The 13,333-nt window shown below is 45.1% G+C and overlaps 23 non-coding genes and 15 pseudogenes across 23 annotated transcripts; all 38 read left to right on the forward strand.

The window, feature by feature from the left end:
* Positions 1–46: 46 nt before the first annotated feature.
* Positions 47–165, forward strand: LOC145079926 (5S ribosomal RNA; annotated as a pseudogene).
* A 232-nt stretch (positions 166–397) lies between these two features.
* On the forward strand, positions 398–517 carry LOC145079261 (5S ribosomal RNA). Its single transcript, XR_013694778.1, has one exon. It is a non-coding gene; the product is annotated as a 5S ribosomal RNA (ribosomal RNA).
* Positions 518–750: 233 nt separating this feature from the next.
* On the forward strand, positions 751–869 carry LOC145080016 (5S ribosomal RNA; annotated as a pseudogene).
* A 233-nt stretch (positions 870–1,102) lies between these two features.
* LOC145079092 (5S ribosomal RNA) lies at positions 1,103–1,221 on the forward strand. Its single transcript, XR_013694617.1, has one exon. It is a non-coding gene; the product is annotated as a 5S ribosomal RNA (ribosomal RNA).
* A 234-nt stretch (positions 1,222–1,455) lies between these two features.
* LOC145074240 (5S ribosomal RNA) lies at positions 1,456–1,574 on the forward strand. The gene has a single exon (XR_013691769.1). It is a non-coding gene; the product is annotated as a 5S ribosomal RNA (ribosomal RNA).
* Positions 1,575–1,807: 233 nt separating this feature from the next.
* On the forward strand, positions 1,808–1,926 carry LOC145076703 (5S ribosomal RNA). Its single transcript, XR_013692764.1, has one exon. It is a non-coding gene; the product is annotated as a 5S ribosomal RNA (ribosomal RNA).
* A 232-nt stretch (positions 1,927–2,158) lies between these two features.
* Positions 2,159–2,277, forward strand: LOC145078882 (5S ribosomal RNA). The gene has a single exon (XR_013694411.1). It is a non-coding gene; the product is annotated as a 5S ribosomal RNA (ribosomal RNA).
* A 232-nt stretch (positions 2,278–2,509) lies between these two features.
* On the forward strand, positions 2,510–2,628 carry LOC145076296 (5S ribosomal RNA). The gene has a single exon (XR_013692644.1). It is a non-coding gene; the product is annotated as a 5S ribosomal RNA (ribosomal RNA).
* A 231-nt stretch (positions 2,629–2,859) lies between these two features.
* On the forward strand, positions 2,860–2,978 carry LOC145080284 (5S ribosomal RNA; annotated as a pseudogene).
* A 233-nt stretch (positions 2,979–3,211) lies between these two features.
* Positions 3,212–3,330, forward strand: LOC145079635 (5S ribosomal RNA; annotated as a pseudogene).
* Positions 3,331–3,563: 233 nt separating this feature from the next.
* Positions 3,564–3,683, forward strand: LOC145079262 (5S ribosomal RNA). The gene has a single exon (XR_013694779.1). It is a non-coding gene; the product is annotated as a 5S ribosomal RNA (ribosomal RNA).
* Positions 3,684–3,916: 233 nt separating this feature from the next.
* LOC145080260 (5S ribosomal RNA) lies at positions 3,917–4,035 on the forward strand (annotated as a pseudogene).
* A 233-nt stretch (positions 4,036–4,268) lies between these two features.
* On the forward strand, positions 4,269–4,387 carry LOC145078644 (5S ribosomal RNA). Its single transcript, XR_013694182.1, has one exon. It is a non-coding gene; the product is annotated as a 5S ribosomal RNA (ribosomal RNA).
* Positions 4,388–4,621: 234 nt separating this feature from the next.
* Positions 4,622–4,740, forward strand: LOC145084888 (5S ribosomal RNA). The gene has a single exon (XR_013699313.1). It is a non-coding gene; the product is annotated as a 5S ribosomal RNA (ribosomal RNA).
* A 233-nt stretch (positions 4,741–4,973) lies between these two features.
* Positions 4,974–5,092, forward strand: LOC145079231 (5S ribosomal RNA). The gene has a single exon (XR_013694749.1). It is a non-coding gene; the product is annotated as a 5S ribosomal RNA (ribosomal RNA).
* A 232-nt stretch (positions 5,093–5,324) lies between these two features.
* LOC145078925 (5S ribosomal RNA) lies at positions 5,325–5,443 on the forward strand. Its single transcript, XR_013694456.1, has one exon. It is a non-coding gene; the product is annotated as a 5S ribosomal RNA (ribosomal RNA).
* A 234-nt stretch (positions 5,444–5,677) lies between these two features.
* LOC145080014 (5S ribosomal RNA) lies at positions 5,678–5,796 on the forward strand (annotated as a pseudogene).
* Positions 5,797–6,028: 232 nt separating this feature from the next.
* On the forward strand, positions 6,029–6,147 carry LOC145079649 (5S ribosomal RNA; annotated as a pseudogene).
* Positions 6,148–6,380: 233 nt separating this feature from the next.
* On the forward strand, positions 6,381–6,499 carry LOC145080139 (5S ribosomal RNA; annotated as a pseudogene).
* A 233-nt stretch (positions 6,500–6,732) lies between these two features.
* On the forward strand, positions 6,733–6,851 carry LOC145079548 (5S ribosomal RNA; annotated as a pseudogene).
* Positions 6,852–7,082: 231 nt separating this feature from the next.
* LOC145076801 (5S ribosomal RNA) lies at positions 7,083–7,201 on the forward strand. Its single transcript, XR_013692809.1, has one exon. It is a non-coding gene; the product is annotated as a 5S ribosomal RNA (ribosomal RNA).
* A 233-nt stretch (positions 7,202–7,434) lies between these two features.
* On the forward strand, positions 7,435–7,553 carry LOC145078998 (5S ribosomal RNA). Its single transcript, XR_013694527.1, has one exon. It is a non-coding gene; the product is annotated as a 5S ribosomal RNA (ribosomal RNA).
* A 237-nt stretch (positions 7,554–7,790) lies between these two features.
* On the forward strand, positions 7,791–7,909 carry LOC145080402 (5S ribosomal RNA; annotated as a pseudogene).
* A 232-nt stretch (positions 7,910–8,141) lies between these two features.
* On the forward strand, positions 8,142–8,260 carry LOC145078758 (5S ribosomal RNA). The gene has a single exon (XR_013694290.1). It is a non-coding gene; the product is annotated as a 5S ribosomal RNA (ribosomal RNA).
* Positions 8,261–8,492: 232 nt separating this feature from the next.
* Positions 8,493–8,611, forward strand: LOC145078884 (5S ribosomal RNA). The gene has a single exon (XR_013694413.1). It is a non-coding gene; the product is annotated as a 5S ribosomal RNA (ribosomal RNA).
* A 234-nt stretch (positions 8,612–8,845) lies between these two features.
* Positions 8,846–8,964, forward strand: LOC145085661 (5S ribosomal RNA). Its single transcript, XR_013700053.1, has one exon. It is a non-coding gene; the product is annotated as a 5S ribosomal RNA (ribosomal RNA).
* Positions 8,965–9,142: 178 nt separating this feature from the next.
* Positions 9,143–9,261, forward strand: LOC145080219 (5S ribosomal RNA; annotated as a pseudogene).
* A 232-nt stretch (positions 9,262–9,493) lies between these two features.
* LOC145078752 (5S ribosomal RNA) lies at positions 9,494–9,612 on the forward strand. The gene has a single exon (XR_013694284.1). It is a non-coding gene; the product is annotated as a 5S ribosomal RNA (ribosomal RNA).
* A 231-nt stretch (positions 9,613–9,843) lies between these two features.
* LOC145075898 (5S ribosomal RNA) lies at positions 9,844–9,962 on the forward strand. Its single transcript, XR_013692542.1, has one exon. It is a non-coding gene; the product is annotated as a 5S ribosomal RNA (ribosomal RNA).
* A 238-nt stretch (positions 9,963–10,200) lies between these two features.
* On the forward strand, positions 10,201–10,319 carry LOC145080220 (5S ribosomal RNA; annotated as a pseudogene).
* A 235-nt stretch (positions 10,320–10,554) lies between these two features.
* Positions 10,555–10,673, forward strand: LOC145080221 (5S ribosomal RNA; annotated as a pseudogene).
* A 232-nt stretch (positions 10,674–10,905) lies between these two features.
* LOC145076176 (5S ribosomal RNA) lies at positions 10,906–11,024 on the forward strand. The gene has a single exon (XR_013692619.1). It is a non-coding gene; the product is annotated as a 5S ribosomal RNA (ribosomal RNA).
* A 235-nt stretch (positions 11,025–11,259) lies between these two features.
* Positions 11,260–11,378, forward strand: LOC145076023 (5S ribosomal RNA). The gene has a single exon (XR_013692572.1). It is a non-coding gene; the product is annotated as a 5S ribosomal RNA (ribosomal RNA).
* A 239-nt stretch (positions 11,379–11,617) lies between these two features.
* On the forward strand, positions 11,618–11,736 carry LOC145080307 (5S ribosomal RNA; annotated as a pseudogene).
* Positions 11,737–11,971: 235 nt separating this feature from the next.
* Positions 11,972–12,090, forward strand: LOC145085049 (5S ribosomal RNA). Its single transcript, XR_013699465.1, has one exon. It is a non-coding gene; the product is annotated as a 5S ribosomal RNA (ribosomal RNA).
* Positions 12,091–12,321: 231 nt separating this feature from the next.
* Positions 12,322–12,440, forward strand: LOC145075903 (5S ribosomal RNA). The gene has a single exon (XR_013692543.1). It is a non-coding gene; the product is annotated as a 5S ribosomal RNA (ribosomal RNA).
* A 239-nt stretch (positions 12,441–12,679) lies between these two features.
* Positions 12,680–12,798, forward strand: LOC145080431 (5S ribosomal RNA; annotated as a pseudogene).
* Positions 12,799–13,031: 233 nt separating this feature from the next.
* On the forward strand, positions 13,032–13,150 carry LOC145076180 (5S ribosomal RNA). Its single transcript, XR_013692620.1, has one exon. It is a non-coding gene; the product is annotated as a 5S ribosomal RNA (ribosomal RNA).
* The last annotated feature ends 183 nt before the right edge of the window (positions 13,151–13,333 follow it).

Genomic DNA, 13,333 nt, shown 5'->3' on the forward strand with positions numbered 1-13,333 from the left:
TCTGCGTCTTGTAACACATAAAAGCAATAAACATGGATAGTATTTTGTGTGTTATCATTCCAGCACTAATGCACCGAATCCCATCAGAACTCCGCAGTTAAGCGTGCTTGGGCGAGAGTGGTACAAGGATGGGTGACCCCCTGGGATGTGCTCGTGTTGCACCCTCTTTTTCGTTGTCCGTTTGCATTTTTTTTTACATTTTACGTGCGGTTTTATGGTTTTTTATCCTTTCTTTCTTGCTATTTCTATGCTCGGGTGCCTTCCGTTTTATGGTTGTTGTTTTTCGTATTTTTGGAACGGAGCCGATCGGTCACGTGGATCCCAGGCCCCGCGTACCAAAACAAAGAAGGTTCTGCGTCTTGTAACACATAAAAGCAATAAACATTGATAGTATTTCGTGTGCGATCATACCAGCACTAATGCACCGTATCCCATCAGAACTCCGCAGTTAAGCGTGCTTGGGCGAGAGTAGTACTAGGATTGGTGACCCCCCTGGGAAATCGTCGTGTTGCACCCCCCTTTTTCGTTGTCCGTTTGCGTTTTCTTTTTACATTTTACGTGCGGTTTTTTGGTTTTTTTCCTTTCTTTCTTGCTATTTCTATGCTCGGGTGCCCTCCGGTTCATGGTTGATGGTTTTCGTATTTTTGGAACGGAGCCGATCGGTCACATGGGTCCCACGCCCCAAGTACCAAAACAAAGTAGGCTCTGCGTCTTGTAACACATAAAAGCAATAAACATGGATAGTATTTTGTGTGCTATCATACCAGCACTAATGCACCGAATCCCATCAAAACTCCGCAGTTAAGCGTGCTTGGGCGAGAGTGGTACAAGGATGGGTGACCCCCTGGGATGTGCTCGTGTTGCACCCTCTTTTTCGTTGTCCGTTTGCATTTTTTTTTTACATTTTACGTGCGGTTTTTTGGTTTTTTATCCTTTCTTTCTTGCTATTTCTATGCTCGGGTGCCTTCCGGTTTATGGTTGATGGTTTTCATACTTTTGGAACGGAGCCGATCGGTCACGTGGATCCCAGGCCCCGCGTACCAAAACAAAGAAGGTTCTACGTCTTGTAACACATAAAAGCAATAAACATGGATAGTATTTCGTGTGCGATCATACCAGCACTAATGCACTGTATCCCATCAGAACTCCGCAGTTAAGCGTGCTTGGGCAAGAGTAGTACAAGGATGGGTGACCCCCTTGGAAGTGCTCGTGTTGCACCCTCTTTTTCGTTGTCCGTTTGCATTTTTTTTTTACATTATACGTGCTGTTTTTTTTTGTTTTTTTCCTTTCTTTCTGGCTATTTCTATGCTCGGGTGCCTTCCGGTTTATGGTTGATGGTTTTCGTATTTTTGGAACGGAGCCGATCAGTCACGTAGGTCCCACGCCCCGCGTACCAAAACAAAGGAAGTTCTGCCTCTGGTAACACATAAAAGCAATGAACATGAATAGTATTTCGGCTGCGATCATACCAGCACTAATGCACCGGATCCCATCAGAACTCCGCAGTTTAGCGTGCTTGGGCGAGAGTAGTACTAGGATTGGTGACCCCCTGGGAATTCCTCGTGTTGCACCCCCATTTTTAGTTTGTCCGTTTGCGTTTTTTTTTACATTTTACGTGCGGTTTTTTGTTTTTTTTCCTTTCTTTCTTGCTATTTCTATGCTCGGGTGCCCTCCGGTTCATGGTTCATGGTTTTCGTATTTTTGGAACTGAGTCGATCGGTCACATGGGTCCCACGCCCAGCGTACCAAAACAAAGAAGGTTATGCGTCTTGTAACACATAAAAGCAATAAACATGGATAGTATTTCGTGTGCGATCATACCAGCACTAATGCACCGAATCCCATCAGAACTCCGCAGTTAAACGTGCTTGGGCGAGAGTTGTACAAGGATGGGTGACCCCCTGGGAAGTGCTCGTGTTGCACCCTATTTTTCGTTGTCCGTTTGCATTTTTTTTAACATTTTACGTGCGGTTTTTTGGTTTTTTTTGCTTTCTTTCTGGCTATTTCTATGCTCGGGTGCCTTCCGGTTTATGGTTGATGGTTTTCGTATTTTTGGAACGGAGCCGATCGGTCACGTGGATCCCATGCCCCGCGTACAAAAACAAAGGAGATTATGCGTCTTGTAACACATAAAAGCAATAAACATGGATATTATTTTGGGTGTGATCATAACAACACTAATGCACCGGATCCCATCAGAACTCCGCAGTTAAGCGTGCTTGGGCGAGAGTAGTACTTGGATTGGTGACCCCCTGGGAAGTCCTCGTTTTGCACCCTCCTCTTTCGTTGTCCGTTTGCGTTTTTTTTTACATTTTACGTGCGGTTTTTTGGTTTTTTTCCATTCTTTCTTGCTATTTCTATGCTCGGGTGCCCTCCGGTTCATGGTTGATGGTTTTCGTATTTCTGGAACAGAGCCGATCAGTCACGTACGTCCTATGCCCCGCGTACCAAAACAAAGGAGGTTCTGCGTTTGGTAAAACATAAAAGCAATAAACATGGATAGTATTTCGGGTGCGATCATACTAGCACTAATGCATCGAATCCGATCAGAACTCCGCAGTTAAGCGTGCTTGGGCGAGAGTAGTACAAGGATGGGTGACCCCCTGTGAAGTCCTCGTGTTGCACCCCCCTTTTTCGTTGTCCGTTTGCATTTTTTTTACATTTTACGTGCGGTTTTTTGTTTTTTTTCCTTTCTTTCTCGGGTATTTCTATGCTCGGGTGCCTTCCGGTTTATGGTTGACGGTTTTCGTATTTTTGGAACGGAGCCGGTCGGTCACATGGATCCCACGCCCCGCGTACAAAAACAAAGGAGATTATGCGTCTTGTAACACACAAAACAATAAACATGGATATTATTTTGGGTGTGATCATAACAACACTAATGCACCGGATCCCATCAGAACTTCGCAGTTACGCGTGCTTGGGCGAGAGTTGTACTAGGATTGGTGACCCCCTGGGAAATCGTCGTGTTGCACCCCCCTTTTTCGTTGTCCGTTTGCGTTTTCTTTTTACGTTTTACGTGCGGTTTTTTGGTTTTTTTCCTTTCTTTCTTGCTATTTCTATGCTCGGGTGCCCTCCGGTTCATGGTTGATGGTTTTCGTATTTTTGGAACGGAGCCGATCGGTCACATGGGTCCCACGCCCCGCGTACCAAAACAAAGTAGGCTCTGCGTCTTGTAACACATAAAAGCAATAAACATGGATAGTATTTTGTGTGTTATCATACCAGCACTAATGCACCGAATCCCATCAGAACTCCGCAGTTAAGCGTGCTTGGGCGAGAGTGGTACAATGATGGGTGACCCCCTGGGATGTGCTCGTGTCGCACCCTCTTTTTCGTTGTCCGTTTGCATTTTTTTTTTACATTTTACGTGCGGTTTTATGGTTTTTTATCCTTTCTTTCTTGCTATTTCTATGCTCGGGTGCCTTCCGTTTTATGGTTGATGGTTTTCGTATTTTTGGAACGGAGCCGATCGGTCACGTGGATCCCAGGCCCCGCGTACCAAAACAAAGAAGGTTCTGCGTCTTGTAACACATAAAAGCAATAAACATTGATAGTATTTCGTGTGCGATCATACCAGCACTAATGCACCGTATCCCATCAGAACTCCGCAGTTAAGCGTGCTTGGGCGAGAGTAGTACTAGGATTGGTGACCCCCCTGGGAAATCGTCGTGTTGCACCCCCCATTTTCGTTGTCCGTTTGCGTTTTCTTTTTACATTTTACGTGCGGTTTTTTGGTTTTTTTCCTTTCTTTCTTGCTATTTCTATGCTCGGGTGCCCTCCGGTTCATGGTTGATGGTTTTCGTATTTTTGGAACGGAGCCGATCGGTCACATGGGTCCCACGCCCCAAGTACCAAAACAAAGTAGGCTCTGCGTCTTGTAACACATAAAAGCAATAAACATGGATAGTATTTTGTGTGCTATCATATCAGCACTAATGCACCGAATCCCATCAAAACTCCGCAGTTAAGCGTGCTTGGGCGAGAGTGGTACAAGGATGGGTGACCCCCTGGGATGTGCTCGTGTTGCACCCTCTTTTTCGTTGTCCGTTTGCATTTTTTTTTTACATTTTACGTGCGGTTTTTTGGTTTTTTTTGCTTTCTTTCTGGATATTTCTATGCTCGGGTGCCTTCCGGTTTATGGTTGATGGTTTTCGTATTTTTGGAACGGAGCCGATCGGTCACGTGGATCCCACGCCCCGCGTACAAAAACAAAGGAGATTATGCGTCTTGTAAGACATAAAAGCAATAAACATGGATATTATTTTGGGTGTGATCATAACAGCACTAATGCACCGGATCCCATCAGAACTCCACAGTTAAGCGTGCTTGGGCGAGAGTAGTACTTGGATTGGTGACCCCCTGGGAAGTCCTCGTTTTGCACCCTCCTTTTTCGTTGTCCGTTTGTGTTTTTTTTTTACATTTTACGTGCGGTTTTTTGGTTTTTTTTCCTTTCTTTCTCGCTATTTCTATGCTCAGGTGCCCTCCGGTTCATGGTTGATGGTTTTCGTATTTTTGGAACGGAGCCGATCAGTCACGTAGGTCCCACGCCCCGCGTACCAAAACAAAGGAAGTTCTGCCTCTGGTAACACATAAAAGCAATGAACATGAATAGTATTTCGGGTGCGATCATACCAGCACTAATGCACCGGATCCCATCAGAACTCCGCAGTTAAGCGTGCTTGGGCGAGAGTAGTACTAGGATTGGTGACCCCCTGGGAAGTCCTCGTGTTGCACCCCCATTTTTAGTTTATCCGTTTGCGTTTTTTTTTACATTTTACGTGCGGTTTTTTGTTTTTTTTCCTTTCTTTCTTGCTATTTCTATGCTCGGGTGCCCTCCGGTTCATGGTTCATGGTTTTCGTATTTTTGGAACTGAGTCGATCGTTCACATGGGTCCCACGCCCCGCGTACCAAAACAAAGAAGGTTATGCGTCTTGTAACACATAAAAGCAATAAACATGGATAGTATTTCGTGTGCGATCATACCAGCACTAATGCACCGAATCCCATCAGAACACCGCAGTTAAGCGTGTTTGGGCGAGAGTTGTACAAGGATGGGTGACCCCCTGGGAAGTGCTCGTGTTGCACCCTCTTTTTCGTTGTCCGTTTGCATTTTTTTTTAACATTTTACGTGCGGTTTTTTGGCTTTTTTGCTTTCTTTCTGGCTATTTCTATGCTCGGGTGCCTTCCGGTTTATGGTTGATGGTTTTCGTATTTTTGGAACGAAGCCGATCGGTCACGTGGATCCCACGCCCCGCGTACAAAAACAAAGGAGATTATGCGTCTTGTAACACATAAAAGCAATAAACATGGATATTATTTTGGGTGCGATCATACCAGCACTAATGCACCGTATCCCATCAGAACTCTACAGTTAAGCGTGCTTGGGCGAGAGTAGTACTTGGATTGGTGACCCCCTGGGAAGTCCTCGTTTTGCACCCTCCTTTTTCGTTGTCCGTTTGCGTTTTTTTTTTTACATTTTACGTGCGGTTTTTTGGTTTTTTTCCATTCTTTCTTGCTAGTTCTATGCTCGGGTGCCCTCCGGTTCATGGTTGATAGTTTTCGTATTTCTGGAACGGAGCCGATCAGTCACGTACGTCCTACGCCCCGCGTACCAAAACAAAGGAGGTTCTGCGTCTGGTAAAACATAAAAGCAATAAACATGGATAGTATTTCGGGTGCGATCATACTAGCACTAATGCATCGAATCCGATCAGAACTCCGCAGTTAAGCATGCTTGGGCGAGAGTAGTACAAGGATGGGTGACCCCTTGTGACGTCCTCGTGTTGCTCCCCCCTTTTTCGTTGTCCGTTTGCATTTTTTTTACATTTTATGTGCGGTTTTTTGTTTTTTTTCCGTTCTTTCTCGGGTATTTCTATGCTCGGGTGCCTTCCGGTTTATGGTTGATGGTTTTCGTATTTTTGGAACGGAGCCGGTCGGTCACGTGGATCCCACGCCCCGCGTACAAAAACAAAGGAGATTATGCGTCTTGTAACACATAAAAGCAATAAACATGGATATTATTTTGGGTGTGATCATAACAGCACTAATGCACCGGCTCCCATCAGAACTCCGCAGTTAAGCGTGCTTGGGCGAGAGTAGTATTTGGATTGGTGACCCCCTGGTAAATCGTCGTGTTGCACCCCCCTTTTTCGTTGTCCGTTTGCGTTTTCTTTTTACATTTTACGTGCGGTTTTTTGGTTTTTTTCCTTTCTTTCTTGCTATTTCTATGCTCGGGTGCCCTCCGGTTCATGGTTGATGGTTTTCGTATTTTTGGAACGGAGCCGATCGGTCACATGGGTCCCACGCCCCGCGTACCAAAACAAAGTAGGCTCTGCGTCTTGTAACACATAAAAGCAATAAACATGGATAGTATTTCGTGTGCTATGATACCAGCAGTAATGCACCGAATTCCATCAGAACTCCGCAGTTAAGCGTGCTTGGGCGAGAGTAGTACAAGGATGGGTGACCCCCTGGGATGTGCTCGTGTTGCACCCTCTTTTTCGTTGTCCGTTTGCATTTTTTTTTTACATTTTACGTGCGGTTTTTTGATTTTTTATCCTTTCTTTATTGCTATTTCTATGCTCGGGTGACTTCCGTTTTATGGTTGATGGTTTTCGTATTTTTGGAACGGAGCCGATCGGTCACGTGGATCCCACGCCCTTCGTACCAAAACAAAGAAGGTTCTGCGTCTTGTAACACATAAAAGCAATAAACATGGATAGTATTTCGTGTGCGATCATACCAGCACTAATGCACCGTATCCCATCAGAACTCCGTAGTTAAGCGTGCTTGGGCAAGAGTAGTACAAGGATGGGTGACCCCCTTGGAAGTGCTCGTGTTCCACCCTCTTTTTCGTTGTCCGTTTGCATTTTTTTTTACATTATACGTGCTGTTTTTTTGTTTTTTTTCCTTTCTTTCTGGCTATTTCTATGCTCGGGTGCCTTCCGGTTTATGGTTGATGGTTTTCGTATTTTTGGAACGGAGCCGATCGGTCACGTGGATCCCACGCCCCGCGTACAAAAACAAAGGAGATTATGCGTCTTGTAACACATAAAAGCAATAAAATGGATATTATTTTGGGTGTGATCATAACAGCACTAATGCACCGGATCCTATCAGAACTCCGTAGTTAAGCGTGCTTGGGCGAGAGTAGTACTAGGATTGGTGACCCCCTGGGAAATCCTCGTGTTGCACCCCCCTTTTTCGTTGTCCGTTTGCGTTTTCTTTTTACATTTTGCGTGCGGTTTTTTGGTTTTTTTCCTTTCTTTCTTGCTATTTCTATGCTCGGGTGCCCTCCGGTTCATGGTTGATGGTTTTCGTATTTTTGGAACGGAGCCGATCAGTCACGTAGGTCCCACGCCCCGCGTACCAAAACAAAGGAAGTTCTGCGTCTGGTAACACATAAAAGCAATGAACATGAATAGTATTTCGGGTGCGATCATACCAGCACTAATGCACCGGATCCTATCAGACCTCCGCAGTTAAGCGTGCTTGGGCGAGAGTAGTACTAGGATTGGTGACCCCCTGGGAAGTCCTCGTGTACCACCCCCTTTTTAGTTTGTCCGTTTGCGCTTTTTTTTTTTACATTTTACGTGCGGTTTTTTGGTTTTTTTTGCCTTTCTTTCTTGCTATTTCTATGCTCGGGTGCCCTCCGGTTCATGGTTCATGGTTTTCGTATTTTTGGAACGGAGCCGATCGGTCACATGGGTCCCACGCCCCGCGTACCAAAACAAAGAAGGTTCTGCGTCTTGTAACACATAAAAGCAATAAACATGGATAGTATTTCGTGTGCGATCATACCAGCACTAATGCACCGAATCCCATCAGAACTCCGCAATTATGCATGCTTGGGCAAGAGTAGTACAAGGATGGGTGACACCCTGGGAAGTGCTCGTGTTGCACCCTTTGTTTCGTTGTGCGTTTGCATTTTTTTTTTACATTTTACATGCTGTTTTTTTGTTTTTTTCCTTTCTTTCTGGCTATTTCTATGCTCGGGTGCCTTCCGGTTTATGGTTGATGGTTTTCGTATTTTTGGAACGGAGCCGATCGGTCACGTGTATCCCACGCCCCGCGTACAAAAACAAAGGAGATTCTGCATCTTGTAACACATAAAAGCAATAAACATGGATATTATTTTGGGTGTGATCATAACAGCACTAATGCACCGGATCCTATCAGAACTCCGCAGTTAAGCGTGCTTGGGCGAGAGTAGTACTTGGATTGGTGACCCCCTGGGAAGTCCTCGTTTTGCACCCTCTTTTTTCGTTGTCCGTTTGCGTTTTTTTTTTACATTTTACGTGCGGTTTTTTTGTTTTTTCCATTCTTTCTTGCTATTTCTATGCTCGGGTGCCCTCCGGTTCATGGTTGATGGTTTTCGTATTTTTGGAACGGAGCTGATCAGTCACGTAGGTCCCACGCCCCGCGTACCAAAACAAAGGAGGTTCTGCGTCTGGTAACACATAAAAGCAATAAACATGGATATTATTTTGGGTGTGATCATAACAACACTAATGCACCGGATCCCATCAGAACTCCGCAGTTAAGCGTGCTTGGGCGAGAGTAGTACTTGGATTGGTGACCCCCTGGGAAGTCCTCGTTTTGCACCCTCTTTTTTCGTTGTCCGTTTGCGTTTTTTTTTTTACATTTTACGTGCGGTTTTTTGGTTTTTTTCCATTCTTTCTTGCTATTTCTATGCTCGGGTGCCCTCCGGTTCATGGTTGATGGTTTTCGTATTTTTGGAACGGAGCTGATCAGTCACGTAGGTCCCACGCCCCGCGTACCAAAACAAAGGAGGTTTTGCGTCTGGTAACACATAAAAGCAATAAACATGGATATTATTTTGGGTGTGATCATAACAACACTAATGCACCGGATCCCATCAGAACTCCGCAGTTAAGCGTGCTTGGGCGAGAGTAGTACTAGGATGGGTGACCCCCTGGGAAGTCCTCGTGTTGCACCCCATTTTTAGTTTGTCCGTTTGCGTTTTTTTTTTTTACGTGCCCTCCGGTTCATGGTTCATGGTTTTCGTATTTTTGGAACGGAGCCGATCGGTCACATGGGTCCCACGCCCCGCGTACCAAAACAAAGAAGGTTCTGCGTCTTGTAACACATAAAAGCAATAAACATGGATAGTATTTCGTGTGCGATCATACCAGCACTAATGCACCGAATCCCATCAGAACTCCGCAGTTATGCATGCTTGGGCAAGAGTAGTACAAGGATGGGTGACACCCTGGGAAGTGCTCGTGTTGCACCCTCTTTTTCGTTGTGCGTTTACATTTTTTTTTTACATTTTACGTGTTGTTTTTTTGTTTTTTTCCTTTCTTTCTGGCTATTTCTATGCTCGGGTGCCTTCCGGTTTATGGTTGATGGTTTTCGTATTTTTGGAACGGAGCCGATCGGTCACGTGGATCCCACGCCCTTCGTACCAAAACAAAGAAGGTTCTGCGTCTTGTAACACATAAAAGCAATAAACATGGATAGTATTTCGTGTGCGATCATACCAGCACTAATGCACCGTATCCCATCAGAACTCCGCAGTTAAGCGTGCTTGGGCAAGAGTAGTACAAGGATGGGTGACCCCCTTGGAAGTGCTCGTGTTGCACCCCCTTTTTCGTTGTCCGTTTGCGTTGTTTTTCCATTTTACGTGCGGTTTTTAGGTTTTTTTTCCTTTCTTTCTTGCTATTTCTATGCTCGGGTTCCCTCCGGTTCATGGTTCATGGTTTTCTTATTTTTGGAACGGAGCCGATCAGTCACGTAGGTCCCACGCCCCGCATACCAAAACAAAGGAAGTTCTGCGTCTGGTAACACATAAAAGCAATGAACATGAATAGTATTTCGGGTGCGATCATACCAGCACTAATGCACCGGATCCTATCAGACCTCCGCAGTTAAGCGTGCTTGGGCGAGAGTAGTACTAGGATTGGTGACCCCCTGGGAAGTCCTCGTGTAGCACCCCCTTTTTAGTTTGTCCGTTTGCGTTATTTTTTTTTACATTTTACGTGCGGTTTTTTGGTTTTTTTTTTCTTTTCTTTCTTGCTATTTCTATGCTCGGGTGCCCTTCGGTTCATGGTTCATGGTTTTCGTATTTTTGGAACGGAGCCGATCGGTCACATGGGTCCCACGCCCCGCGTACCAAAACAAAGAAGGTTCTGCGTCTTGTAACACATAAAAGCAATAAACATGGATAGTATTTCGTGTGCGATCATACCAGCACTAATGCACCGAATCCCATCAGAACTCCGCAGTTATGCATGCTTGGGCAAGAGTAGTACAAGGATGGGTGACACCCTGGGAAGTGCTCGTGTTGCACCCTCTTTTTCGTTGTGCGTTTACATTATTTTTTTTTACATTTTACGTGTTGTTTTTTTGTTTTTTTTCCTTTCTTTCTGGCTATTTCTATGCTCGGGTGCCTTCCGGTTTATGGTTGATGGTTTTCGTATTTTTGGAACGGAGCCGATCGGTCACATGGGTCCCACGCCCTGCGTACCAAAACAAAGAAGGTTCTGCGTCTTGTAACACATAAAAGCAATAAACATGGATAGTATTTCGTGTGCGATCATACCAGCACTAATGCACCGAATCCCATCAGAACTCCGCAGTTATGCATGCTTGGGCAAGAGTAGTACAAGGATGGGTGACACCCTGGGAAGTGCTCGTGTTGCACCCTTTTTTTCGTTGAGCGTTTGCATTTTTTTTTTACATTTTACGTGCTGTTTTTTTGTTTTTTTCCTTTCTTTCTGGCTATTTCTATGCTCGGGTGCCTTCCGGTTTATGGTTGATGGTTTTCGTATTTTTGGAACGGAGCCGATCGGTCACGTGTATCCCACGCCCCGCGTACAAAAACAAAGGAGATTCTGCATCTTGTAACACATAAAAGCAATAAACATGGATATTATTTTGGGTGTGATCATAACAGCACTAATGCACCGGATCCCATCAGAACTCCGCAGTTAAGCGTGCTTGGGCGAGAGTAGTACTTGGATTGGTGACCCCCTGGGAAGTCCTCGTTTTGCACCCTCTTTTTTCGTTGTCCGTTTGCGTTTTTTTTTTTTACATTTTACGTGCGGTTTTTTGGTTTTTTTCCATTCTTTCTTGCTATTTCTATGCTCGGGTGCCCTCCTGTTCATGGTTGATGGTTTTCGTATTTTTGGAACGGAGCTGATCAGTCACGTAGGTCCCACGCCCCGCGTACCAAAACAAAGGAGGTTTTGCGTCTGGTAACACATAAAAGCAATAAACATGGATATTATTTTGGGTGTGATCATAACAACACTAATGCACCGGATCCCATCAGAACTCCGCAGTTAAGCGTGCTTGGGCGAGAGTAGTACTAGGATGAGTGACCCCCTGGGAAGTCCTCGTGTTGCACCCCCTTTTTAGTTTGTCCGTTTGCGTTTTTTTTTTTTTTTACATTTTACGTGCGGTTTTTTGGTTTTTTTTCCTTTCTTTCTTGCTATTTCTATGCTCGGGTGCCCTCCGGTTCATGGTTCATGGTTTTCGTATTTTTGGAACGGAGCCGATCGGTCACATGGGTCCCACGCCCCGCGTACCAAAACAAAGAAGGTTCTGCGTCTTGTAACACATAAAAGCAATAAACATGGATAGTATTTCGTGTGCGATCATACCAGCACAAATGCACCGAATCCCATCAGAACTCCGCAGTTATGCATGCTTGGGCAAGAGTAGTACAAGGATGGGTGACACCCTGGGAAGTGCTCGTGTTGCACCCTCTTTTTCGTTGTGCGTTTACATTTTTTTTTTTTTACATTTTACGTGTTGTTTTTTTGTTTTTTTCCTTTCTTTCTGGCTATTTCTATGCTCGGGTGCCTTCCGGTTTATGGTTGATTGTTTTCGTATTTTTGGAACGGAGCCGATCGGTCACGTGGATCCCACGCCCCGCGTACAAAAACAAAGGAGATTCTGCATCTTGTAACACATAAAAGCAATAAACATGGATATTATTTTGGGTGTGATCATAACAGCACTAATGCACCGGATCCCATCAGAACTCCGCAGTTAAGCGTGCTTGGGCGAGAGTAGTACTAGGATGGGTGACCCCCTGGGAAGTCCTCGTGTTGCACCCCCTTTTTCGTTGTCCGTTTGCGTTGTTTTTCCATTTTACGTGCGGTTTTTAGGTTGTTTTTCCTTTCTTTCTTGCTATTTCTATGCTCGGGTTCCCTCCGGTTCATGGTTCATGGTTTTCGTATTTTTGGAACGGAGCCGATCAGTCACGTAGGTCCCACGCCCCGCGTACCAAAACAAAGGAAGTTCTGCGTCTGGTAACACATAAAAGCAATGAACATGAATAGTATTTCGGGTGCGATCATACCAGCACTAATGCACCGGATCCTATCAGACCTCCGCAGTTAAGCGTGCTTGGGCGAGAGTAGTACTAGGATTGGTGACCCCCTGGGAAGTCCTCGTGTAGCACCCCCTTTTTAGTTTGTCCGTTTGCGTTTTTTTTTTTTTTACATTTTACGTGCGGTTTTTTGGTTTTTTTTTCTTTTCTTTCTTGCTATTTCTATGCTCGGGTGCCCTCCGGTTCATGGTTCATGGTTTTCGTATTTTTGGAACGGAGCCGATCGGTCACATGGGTCCCACGCCCCGCGTACCAAAACAAAGAAGGTTCTGCGTCTTGTAACACATAAAAGCAATAAACATGGATAGTATTTCGTGTGCGATCATAGCAGCACTAATGCACCGAATCCCATCAGAACTCCGCAGTTATGCATGCTTGGGCAAGAGTAGTACAAGGATGGGTGACACCCTGGGAAGTGCTCGTGTTGCACCCTTTTTTTCGTTGTGCGTTTGCATTTTTTTTTTACATTTTACGTGCTGTTTTTTTGTTTTTTTTCCTTTCTTTCTGGCTATTTCTATGCTCGGGTGCCTTCCGGTTTATGGTTGATGGTTTTCGTATTTTTGGAACGGAGCCGATCGGTCACGTGTATCCCACGCCCCGCGTACAAAAACAAAGGAGATTCTGCATCTTGTAACACATAAAAGCAATAAACATGGATATTATTTTGGGTGTGATCATAACAGCACTAATGCACCGGATCCCATCAGAACTCCGCAGTTAAGCGTGCTTGGGCGAGAGTAGTACTTGGATTGGTGACCCCCTGGGAAGTCCTCGTTTTGCACCCTCTTTTTTCGTTGTCCGTTTGCGTTTTTTTTTTTTTTTTTTACATTTTACGTGCGGTTTTTTTTGTTTTTTCCATTCTTTCTTGCTATTTCTATGCTCGGGTGCCCTCCGGTTCATGGTTGATGGTTTTCGTATTTTTGGAACGGAGCTGATCAGTCACGTAGGTCCCACGCCCCGCGTACCAA

The sequence above is a fragment of the Lactuca serriola genome, chromosome 1 (assembly GCF_051521515.1).
Source record: "Lactuca serriola cultivar US96UC23 chromosome 1, Lser_US96UC23_V15, whole genome shotgun sequence".
Lineage (NCBI taxonomy): Eukaryota > Viridiplantae > Streptophyta > Magnoliopsida > Asterales > Asteraceae > Lactuca > Lactuca serriola.